Source organism: Puntigrus tetrazona, chromosome 21 (genome assembly GCF_018831695.1).
Source record: "Puntigrus tetrazona isolate hp1 chromosome 21, ASM1883169v1, whole genome shotgun sequence".
Lineage (NCBI taxonomy): Eukaryota > Metazoa > Chordata > Actinopteri > Cypriniformes > Cyprinidae > Puntigrus > Puntigrus tetrazona.
In genome coordinates, this window is record NC_056719.1 from 6,983,906 (window position 1) to 6,995,095 (window position 11,190).

An 11,190-nucleotide genomic window follows, 5' to 3' on the forward strand; every position below is an offset into this window, starting at 1 on the left:
CAATTTAAGAGTTTTATCAAACACCAAGAGACACAACTTGTTTCCAGTCTGCTCTTTGCAATTGGTAGATTCTTGCATTTTCATCAGCTCACAGTGGCATTCTTGGGTGCCACTCTTCCTCTTCCCTCCTCCCAGTACATCTCAAACTGCTCCTGACATATCTCACACAGCTATAGAAAGAAAAATAAATCTTTAATTTTACTGCATTTCTCTAGTATTCTGAGAATGATCCACACAGTCTGTGTACATGGTAGCCTCGTAGTGACATCTTTTCATTGCTACGCTCTGGAGACTGCTCTCTCTCTTTGGCTGCTTCCTGAGTTTCTGCACAGCCTCTTCATAGACCTTTTCAGAACTGACTCTTTGCCCTCTCCTCAAGATCTGCCAATTTCCTCAAATTCAATCCAATCCTTAAAAAGAAAAAGCCTTCATGGCTCCTTTTTTTCCATCAGAGAGTCATTTGTTCTCAGTGGCACAGCTGTCTGACAATATCTACAAAATCAAATAAAGAAATGAGTAGGATGGTGTCAGCTTGCGTCAGGTGTAGTACCACCGGTGTGTAACTTTCTTACTGATGTCCTTCTCTGGGCGATTCTGCCTGTAGTGCCAGTCAAATGATCTGCATACACATCCGTGCAGGATGCAGTAAAGCATACCACAGAGATAACAGTTCCTGTATACAGTTTGGTGATGATGCTGTCATGTCTCCCTAAAAACACAGAAATTTCACAAAATATTAAGTCATTCTCAGTGAAGCACCATAGTAAGTATTTATCAGATTCACTGATATTTCAGCGCTTTCCAGGCGTGTATGAATACTATATGTACATACAGTTCATTTTAAATCCAAAAAGCAGAAGCCAGTCAGATCTAGGACACTTTCATCTTCCTCTGTTCCTCCTCCTCTTCCTCTTCAGAGGCACACAGATAAAGTCTGACTTGCTGAAGTAGAGTCTACAACAGATATATAAATCTTTAAGCTAATTTGAAATATAAGACTACCTTCAATGTGATTCAATTGCCCAATAATAGAAAGGAGATAATAACAGTTAATTAAAGAAATTACTTAAGTTTACTCCCATTTAAAGAAATAAAGTATGCTTACCATTGATTGAGTCTGTTTGTGTGAGTTTTATTATTCCAGTGGATATGGTTTAGACAACAGATGCGTTTCATCTATTTGCCTCAGTGGCTCGGCCTCCAGGCTGCTGAAATTTAGGAACCTGAATCAATAATTACTTATTATAATATAGATCTAAAGTAGAGACGTCACAGTCCAAAACAAACAAGAGTGCATAATTCTCTTTCCAGGGGTGTAGCTGAACAAATAAAATAAACATTCTTACCAGGCTGGGAAAGATAATATTTGGTTTAGTGGCATGAAGGGTTGAGCTCCTATGATCCTAGGCTGCAGGAGTGGGTGTAAATTTCCATGTTTAACAAAACTTCCAAAGTGTAGGACTCCTTGAGTAGGAATACTTGGGGCTGAGAACATTCCCAACACCTGGACCAGAGAGGTCGGCTTAGTCTAAATGAACCTTGAAAATCTGATGATGTAGGACCTGACACACTGGGATTAGGCGGCAGAGAGCATTAGACTGCATAGTAAACTGTTGGGCTGGGCCACCATACGTGTTTATGGGTGGCATGTTAAAATTGGAGTGGTGGAACGGGGTTTATCACAGGAGCTTGACATGAGTTGATCAACACATTGTTGGCTCCCTGTAGTCTCAGCTGATTTGCAATATTTGGACTGCAGTATCTTGGGGACCTTGTAGGTCATATCTTGGCATGACCCAGTGGTGCATCAAATCGCAAAGTTCAGGCTGCACAGGGGTTCTCAAAGTGCATTCCACCTGATGGACTATCAAATCTAACTGCACCTCTGTTCATCATAATTTATTAGTCTAACCGAGTGTGGTTCGTGCTCCTGATGGTTAGTGTTGCATGCCAGAAATTATCAAACCTTGCTGGATTAACAAATCTGTTTTGGTGCATCAGTGGTCATAATGAATCAGGCTTGAGAATTCAAATCATGGCGCTGAGGCTCTATGTGCCTCAATGGCCTGTGTGATACTGGTGGGTTTATTAAATCTTTGGAGTCTTTCATGCGCTGAAATCTCTCAAATCGGTGAGGGCATCAGCCCGGTATCCAGAAAACCTTCTGGGTCCACCAGACCCTTCAAACCCACCTGCATTTACCTTCATGCCGAGCATACACAGTCTTGGAGGACCATCTAACCTCACCACTCCCTCATGTGGCTTGGTGGACCATCAAAGGCTTGGGCACTCTTATATCTATCAAATCGTTGAGAAATATTTGATCCTTCATGCACGTGGTGGGTTTGCCTGTGCCATAAGTCCTTCTGTTGGTGCGTTGGTGTACTCCAGGAATTCTTCATGTAGTTTCAAATCCCTTCTTCCCCAGTTCAGAGAATGATCTTGCATTGGAAGACCTTCTACACTTATGGGACCATCATCTGGACCCCTGCCAGGTGCACACTGTTGGGACTTTCAAGCGTGAACTAATGTCCCTGGTTGTTGATCCATTTCAACTGGAGATGATGACCCGTTCAAATGGTGGTGCTGCAGATTTTCCACAGGTCCATAGATTTGTGGACTTGGTAATTTCTGAATATGGAACCTGTACATGATGGAGGCCTGTGTTGGTTCTTCTAGGATCTTCCAGTCCAGGCTTTATGGGATCACCAGTCATTTTATGCACTCCTGAGCTTCACTGTATTATTTAGACATTTTCATGTGAGGCTGATAAAATTTCATCAGGAAACTGGCCCTCTTTTCTTCCCAGAAATCAACAATTCCAAGTTTAAGATAAGCATCTATAAAACCGACCAACAACCTAAGGTGTGTTTGAAATATTACAGCCATGATAAATCGAATGAATAAATACAAATCTAAAACTTTAGTAATATTAAAAATGTGCTACTGCATAAATATTTAAAACAGACAAATGCCTGGGCGCTGAAGCTGTATTCTTCTCAGCTTTGTTATCATTCAAGATAAAGCTGTGCATCAGAAGCAAGCTATGTTTCTTTGTTTTAATCATGCTCCCTCATCCCGACTCATCCAAGTCAGGCCTCCTCTTTCCTCTTGATACTGAAAAACTTAGTTTATTTGATGGATTTACATTCCAGGAATTCATCATTGGATAACTCCATCAGCTTGTATTTTTAACAAATGAAAATGTCAGTTTAGAAATGTATAAATTATTGCTGTGGAAATTGTTATATGTTTTAGAAGGAAAAGTATATTACCAATTACAAAATATGTTGGCACCTTTCTTAAAAAGTCCCGTTTACTTACAGTATTAAGTGCTTCCTGGTATTTTGTATGTGCTATCAACATGCGATGTTGTTTAGATTGTGCGAGGTGTGGGCGGTCTTTGATTAGTGTTCCAAGTCTTGTGTCTCTGGTTGCCCTGGTAGGTCCATGGGATAGATCCTGAATCTGACTGTTTAGGACTGAAGACGGGTTTATTAGATCTGAATGTGATAACATGTTTAATAACAGAAAGATAATTATGTTTTAGTGTGACATAAAAAAAAAAAAATTAAGCCCTTACCTGTTTATTCTCTTACCACCTCCTCATCTCTTGCTATCTTTTGTGTCTTTATGCTCATGGAAGAATTCTCAGCTGGTATCTTTCTGATCCAACAGCTCTATTCGTCAAGTATAGCCTTTTTGATGGAAGCGTGCTTGGTTCTGGGGCATTTTTTCTTCAGCCGTTTCATCTCTAAGACTTGACTGTGGGAAAAGCATCATCATTATGTGAATGTTTACTTATCCTAGCCTTTTCCAGATTTGAGAGGTGAGTGGCCCTCCTGGTTTTCTCTTCGGAGATGGCCGTCTCTCTTTCTTTTGAGGAGAATGCAGTGGTGGTGACAAGCCAATCTTGACGAGACCCTTTTTCTGACATTTAGCATGACTTTAATTTCTTGTTTCAGAATGTCTCGGAGTCTTTCCATGCTTCATTTACAGACCATTTATAAACACCCCTAGCATACTGGACTTCTGATGATACGTTTTGATGCTGTCTATCTTTCTTTTCTAGACTTCTTTTCTTCTCTCTGGCATCATCATCTTTTAAATCGGTCCTGTTATGCATCTCCTTATGCAGCCTTAGGTCCCTTCTTATTCACTTCAGCAGTTTTTAGATGCTCAGACTCCAATCGCTCTGGGTCTGACAACGCATTTTTCAGATGGTATTACTGACTTGATTATATTTCCTCAACTGCCAGGAGTTATCCTTTTCAGGAATCCTTAACTTTTCCAACTTACTTTGTCTTTCCCAACTAAGACTTGTCCTCTTTTTTTCTGAAGTAGTGGAGAGAGTTTGGTGTGACCACTGTGGCTTTCCATTCACTTACATGCACTTGTTCCTTTGCATTTACAGTTGCACTGAAGTCTGTTTAATCTGGGATCCTGGTTGCTATTTTTTTCTGATGGTGCTGGAAGCCAAGGTTTTGTCTGTAAGAGGCAGGAACCGTGTGATGGCTTATGTGGGACATTGGGCGTCAGGAGCACCCGGCTTGAGTAGTTTTGATGAAACAACGGACTAGTGACCTTCAATTAGAAAAACAAAACAAAAAAACTATTGTTTAGAATTTATGTAGTATGAGATAATGTCGGTCAAACCATTGAATAACTCTGACTCTTATACAATGCTACATATTGTGCCTATATGCATACACTTGTGCCTGATATCACAGAAGCTGAGTTTATGCCACAAAATGTTAACATGCAGCGCTTTCTAGTTTGTCTCATTTATTTTATAAGCTCACCAACTGAGCTTTACGTTTGTTCCAGAGTTCTAGTTCTATCTTCTTTTGTTGGAAGTTCTAACTTAACTGTTTTGTGCTTTGCAAGCAACTGTTGCCTTATCAATTGCTCTTGTGTCAAGCTTGGAGGCTGGAGGTTGTAGTGGAGAGGTTTGGAGAGAGTTTCTTGTACAGTCTACAAAGGAGATAAACATACATTTGAGAAAAAGAAACAGCAGTACATTTCTTCCCCTACCTCTGGGTAAAACAAATTGAATTAGAACTCAAATGCTTACCAGTTTTAAAATTTGGGTTGACATGTGCTAGCATTTCACATTTAGTAGCAATGGTTTAATAGGCCAGGCAGGATCTATTGAGTTCCATACATCTAGGTACATATGGTTTCTTAGGGAAAATTTCATCATGTGGGCGCAATTTTGAGAGACTTTTCTAGTGGCCTCCATCCACATAAGTGAATCAAAGAAAGGGAAAGGATATCTGGCTCCTTTGTTTTTATTCTCAAGAACACTGTGAGCTTCATAAGTTACCATTCAAAAGTGAGCAAAATGTGAGTTATTATTAAAGAGTGTGAAAAACTATCAAAATAAAAAGCAATGAATTAGCACAATACAGTATTTAAAATGAGAACAAAGAGCACATGGCGTTCAATCAGAAACACCATGGACATGATTTAAGAGAATTATGCTGCCTTCTCAAGCTACAAATAGAAATTGACTAGGTTCTTAGCAAACATGAGTATTCCCCTCCAGCATTCTTCACTATGGAATCCACTTTGAAGTACAAACTAGGAGCTTCTCAACAGCAGGTGCCTAAAGTGATAGAAAACTGACAGTTTAAAGAACAACATGGGAGAAATACAACTACATAAAATTAAAGTAGAAGTTATTAAATAGCTAGTTAGTTAAAAATACTGGCAGAAAACAAAATCAAGCACTTAAGGAAGTCCATTGTTTGCAGATTAAAAAAAAAAAAGTTCCTCAAAAACCAGATCCATCAAAATCAGGAAAGGTTTCTCAGATGCTGAAGAAAGAAAAAAATAGCCATGTCCCAGTTAAACACAAAACAAAAGGGGAAGGGAGTTTAAAATTCTTCAATGTTCACTCTTCACAAAGTTCAGTCCATCAAGTAGAAAAGTTTTGTTAGGTTGTCATTGATTCAGTTGGTTATTATGGCATCATTTTTGCTTAGTAAGCCCCAAGTCTGCTGAAGTGGAAAAAAATTAAAGCTTTTTTCATGTAGTTTGTATCTTGACCAGGAATTCGCTCGGGATCATTTAAACTCAAGTTTAGATTTGATCTTCATGTTTGGGAAAAAAAAAAAAAACTTCTTGGTCTTTGAGTTAGCAAGTCCATAAAAAAAAGAATTGACAAATTTAGCAACCACTTGTACTTTAGTACAGAGGCACAGTTTTTCGTATTATCGCAGTTTTGATGTTTCTTAGTAGTTTACATTCAGCTTTGGAATGTCGACTGAACTGACAATGCATCAATGTAAGTATCTTGCGTATTAAAACCTTGATTATAAATAAATCAATGTAAACATTTACCACAAAATAATGCTGAAATAAAGACAAGACATTTCCATAGTTTATTGTCTGATTGTATACCATTTATTAACATTGCAGTAAAGAATGAATAATTACTCGCAATCTAACACCCAAACCACTATTGGTTCAAGTACACAGATAGTTGGATAAGCGCACATTTGTGTAAGCACAAAATTCCAGGCGTGCTCGTTTCGGGCAGCCAGCATTCACGAACTATTAAGATGTCAAATGGTTGCAAACAAACAAATATAGAAAGCTTTCACGAATTTCTTTGCCTGCCATCTATGTACATGGGCGGCAAACCATGCACCAGCTGGTGATATCTTTACAGCCTTGAGTATGCAAAACTTATTCCCGAGTAATTGTTGATTTCAGCACGGTTTGTATCACCTTAAATTTAGTCAATCGATATTTACAGATTACTGCTCGAAGTACCTGGAAATCAATACGCGACGATGACGCTCAGACTGATTGCATAATACGGAAATTTCGTATCTTCCCCAACTAGAGGTTATGATGAATAAATTTGATGCATAAAACCATGTGCCGAAGTTGCAGTTTAAAGATTTAAATATCGTCATTGAACAATGGGAACGTAGTATAATGTGCGTTTATTTTGCAGCCAAATCGAATAATATTTAAACGAACTATCAGAATTTCGTGAAGCCATATTGCTGGTATATTTATCGATAAGCTTATTGAAAGGTAAAACATGGATTATTAACTTCAAGCCAGGTAGCCGCGTCAACAGTAAGTCCGACACATGGGCAGCTGTGTTAACGAGCAGATAAACACGCTGCTGCAACTGGCCTAATTTAAAAAAATGGAGCGATATGTACTTTCATAACTACAAAAACGATGTATTTAGTATTAAAAAGTACCTGCATATGTTAAACTCAATGCCTTTAACGACAATATAGCATTACACGAAACCAATTATACAAAGTGGTTTAGCTAATAGTCGTGCTGCCGCCATCTGAGGCCTCATGTCATGTCATCATTTATCTAACTTCGCCACCTCGAGCTAAAGACTGATGGCTGAAACGGAACAAAAATAAATCTATTTCATAAAACCTTAGCAGTTGTAGCGCCAATTATTGCGTGATATCGTAGTAGACTGGATGTTTTCTTCCCCAGCTAGAATGGTAGGCATGTTGATGTGCAGTTTGCTGTTGAAAGTCAGATCTTCCAGCGAGGACTGATACTCGCGGCAGGCGTCCTCCCTCGCGCCTTCGTCCGACATCTTTGAGCCGTTGGGTCGAGGCTGTCGCCACTCAATTTAAACTATTATACAAACATTACTTGCAGCACAGTCCTCTTAAACATCTATATTTCCTCTTGGTTTCCTCTGCCTTACGTCAGATGTAGTGCCGTGACTCCTATCGCCTCTTGCGTTTTGAATAACGATATTTCTGTTTGGATAAAGCGTTGCAAAATGTCCGTCATGCTTAGCAACGGAACTGCGCGTCATCTGAAATGTTTTATGATTGAACGAAACGTCACTGCTTCCTGATTGGCTGCGCTAGAACTCGTGTATGATTGGGCGATGGAACTATACGCTCACACTGCCATTGGTCGAAACAGAATATTTTCAGAAGAGCCTATCAGAATTAAATAATTTAATAAATCAGCAAAAATCGCTTGAAGTACAGTATCGTCATCACCAGAAAATGAAATAAACACCTTAGGGTAGTTTGCACAGAAGAGAAGTTCAGTGGGTTCAAAATAATATTTTCATGCTTGGTATTTTTCAATACGCTGTTCAGACATGTGGAAATAGATTTACTTATCACTAATTTACCAATACTGGCATTTTAGTTGTCTATTTTAATACATCAAAGGTTGCTGAAGTATTGGTAGACATGACGCTAACAAAATGGATTCCTTTTTTTAAACAAACGTGTTTTCTCACATTTTTAAGTCAAACTTCAAATTAAAGCATATTTGAGTCTGTTTTAATTTGCAATATCATCACATCATGAATATACAATTCTGTATGTATTCATCATAATAATAAAATTAATCTTTCAAGCATTTATAAACAAATCAACAGCAGTTTTATTTACAATTTACTAAACAGAACACATATTTATAATTAAATCTAAATTTTAATTCAGAATGAATTTTCAAAGATCTTTGGACCACTCATTTACAGACAAATTACAACACATCCTGCATGTCAAACTCGCCTAGAGAAACTCTCAGTGGAAGACCCAACAATCGACAACTGATCACCTTTGGTCTTTCATCCATAACCTCCAGATCTATGATCTGCGCAAATTCATTTAATTTCCAGGCTGCATGAGTCTACGTTTTTGGCGTGAACTTCTGTCCATGAGTTATTATAGCCAAGAAACTGAGGTGGATTACAAGCATGGCAAAAAAAAGCAGAGAGCACTTGAACCTCAGGCTCTGATGTGTTGGCTTGTACCTGATTCTGTTACCTTTACAAATCTCATCCCGTGGAAAGGTCCATGTCAGCCTGCTCCTGACCAGAAGCAAAACAAGTCTACCAAATGGTGTACTTCTCCTCATGGTCATCAAACACAATACATTTCCTGCACTGACACACACAATTTTACAGAATGGACTTCACTTGCTGATGCCTGAAACATTTACTTGTTTTCATGGTTTTACTGAACCAAAAGCCTTACATAGGAGTATGCTCCTAGTTAATTTTTTCTTTTTAAAGTGTTTTGTTTGAAAGAGACAACCTGTTGTTTGTAGTGATTAAATGCACGTATCAGGACTAAAAGGAGTCATCTTTTTGAATAATTGGTGCTCCACTTTGAGTGTAGTGTTCACGGATCTCAACATTGTTCGTCTTGGATTTCAAGATTTTCTGGATAATCTGTTTTCTTATTCTCTTTCAGCATATGTTTGCATACATTGGTGGGGACATTTTTGCTATAAAAGAGTCATTGGTATGATTTGGAATGCTCGATGAATTTTCCAGTCAGTGAGCATGTATTTTTATGTTTGAATCACGCGATCACTTTATGATTAACTATTCTTTGTGTCATTCATCTCATGATATCTGAGGCTCCGTGTGGCAAAATCGTATAGCTTTGCCAGCGAAAAAATGTATACCAATATGTTTGTCTAAGTGAAAGAAGAACAAGTAATGATTATCCGAAAATCTGAAACTAAACAATTTAATGACGAATCCGTAACCTCCTGCTCTTTGTCTGCGATATAGTATTCAAAAGATGACCTCTTGTCTGGCGTCTGATAATGCATTCTTCACTCTTACAAGCTTTAACAGATTTGTTCTCTTCGAAGCAAAGTCGCAAAAAGAAAGGTGACTTTAAGAACTACCCTGTAATGACTTTTGTTCGGTAAACCATGAGAGTAACGATATTTCGAGCACTGTGCCTCCATTCTGTGAGGTAAAGAGTCGACATGTGTGTTGATGACCGTAAATACAGTGCTCTGTAGACGTTTAGCGCGGTCGAGAACGGCTGTGGACATGGACCTTTCGTGACGAACTGTGGAAGACGAGGCATGTCGGCACATCAGGTACTGAAGGCTCAAAGTTCTCTGCTTTGCCATTATATTCTATTATAACAACTCGTAATGAACAGAAATCTGGTAGAAACCAGCGGAAAAGAATGAAATATGAATTTAAAGCAAAGATCTGGTCTGAGTTAGTGATGAAGACAAGGCGTGTCAGTGCCATTATTGAGTCTACTGAGTTCTGAGACCCATTGCTTTGGAGATGCAAGTTGCTAATTTATCTGTAAATAGTGGTCCAAAATCTTTGAGAAGATATTCATAATTAAGAATTTGAATTAGTAATATGTCATTCTGTTAGTAATTGTAAATAAACTGCTGATTGACTAATTATAAATATTTATGAAAGATAATTTTATTATTATGATGAATACATGCACACAGTCATATATTATAATGTGCATTAGCTGAACTCAACATATTTATTGAAAATTATTTTAAATGTGAGAAAAAGCTACTGTTGTAAAAAAAAAGAAGATCATCTTTAGCTTTAACATAATCTGTAAAATAGACAATCATCATGTCAGTAAATCTGTTGCATTTACATCTCTGAGCTGGCAAAAATGTGCCAGATAATATTATTTTGTTTCTGTTTCTTTGTTTCACCAAATGTTTATTCAATTTTCAGGCGACAACGACGTGTACTCTCTTACTTTTATTGATTGTAATGTGTTATTAAATAAATAATAATTCTATTTCGACGCCAATAACGTGAAACTATAATCTCCATCGCCAATGCTCACGGCTAACCACTGGCATATCGAAAACGTGACACTCGTTCAACTAAACATTTCGAACAACGCGACTCTCGTTAATGCGACGGACATTTTACAACGCTTTATCAAGCAGCTATCGTTGACTAAACGCAAGCACGAGGAAGCTCACGGCATATTCGACTTGCAGAAACGGAAGAGAAAATACGAATGACAGAAGAGACTTTGTGTTGTAATATTTGTATAATAATTTAAGTAATGTGTTTTAACCTTTCGACTCCAGCAGCTTTCAAAAGATGTCCGGACAACTTTGTGCCGCGGTATCGGTCTTCGCTGGAAGATCGACTTTCAACAACCGCACATCAGCGCATGCTCACCATTCTACTGGCACATCGTTCACCGAGATAATATGCTGATAATTGAAGCACAGAGCCAGTTTGTAATGGAGCTGTTTTTGTTCCGTTCCGTCATCGTCTTCCTTCAGTATGTGAATTAATAAATATTGTTTGACCATGACCTAACATAACTTGCAGCGACTAATTCAGCTAAGCACTTTGCTATAATTAGTTTAATGCTATATTGTCGTTAAATAATGTCAGTTTTCTTATCTATGCAGGCG

At 38.2% G+C, this 11,190-nt stretch overlaps 1 pseudogene; it reads right to left on the minus strand.

Annotated features, from left to right (window-relative positions):
• Positions 1–88: 88 nt before the first annotated feature.
• Positions 89–7,588, minus strand: LOC122326994 (annotated as a pseudogene).
• Positions 7,589–11,190: the final 3,602 nt, after the last annotated feature.